This window comes from Eimeria mitis, genomic scaffold (genome assembly GCF_000499745.2).
Source record: "Eimeria mitis Houghton genomic scaffold, Emh_scaff2500, whole genome shotgun sequence".
In the NCBI taxonomy this organism is placed as follows: Eukaryota; Apicomplexa; class Conoidasida; order Eucoccidiorida; family Eimeriidae; genus Eimeria; species Eimeria mitis.
The window spans coordinates 1,910-2,479 of record NW_013570841.1 but is presented as its reverse complement, the minus strand read 5'-3'; positions in this window follow the sequence as shown (position 1 = coordinate 2,479).

Below are 570 nucleotides of genomic sequence, written 5' to 3'. Positions count from 1 at the left end.
GCAGCAGCAGCAGCAGCAGCAGCAGCAGCAGCAGCAGCAGCAGCAGCAGGAGGATAGCAGCAGCAGCAGCAGCAGCAGCAGAGACAGGAGATTAGTACCCGATTGGATCCAGCAGCACATCTACAAAGACAAGCAGCAGCAGCAGCAGCAGCAGCAGCAATTGCAGCAACTGCAGCAGCAGCAGCAGCAGCAGCAGAGGATCCATAGACAAGCACAAAAGCAGCAGAAGGAATATATAAAGGAGACAAAAGGAGACAAAAGGAGACAAAAAAGGAGACAGATAGAATTGGGGTGTACGTACAGCTGGGGGGCCCTCGTGATGCTCAGCAGCCATAAGAACGCTGCTGCAGCCCGAAAAGACAAACAGCAGCACATCGCCTGCTGCTGCTTCTTCTGCTAGCCACTGCAACCCTTGCTGCACACACAGAAGCAGCAGATACTACTACTGCTGCTGCTGCTGCTGCTGCTGCTGCTGCTGCTGTGTTTGTAGCGGCTTATATGCTGCAGACGCTGCAGCAGCAATGGTGCTTCCTTGCTGCCCCTCTAGCAGCAGCAACATAACAACAGCTA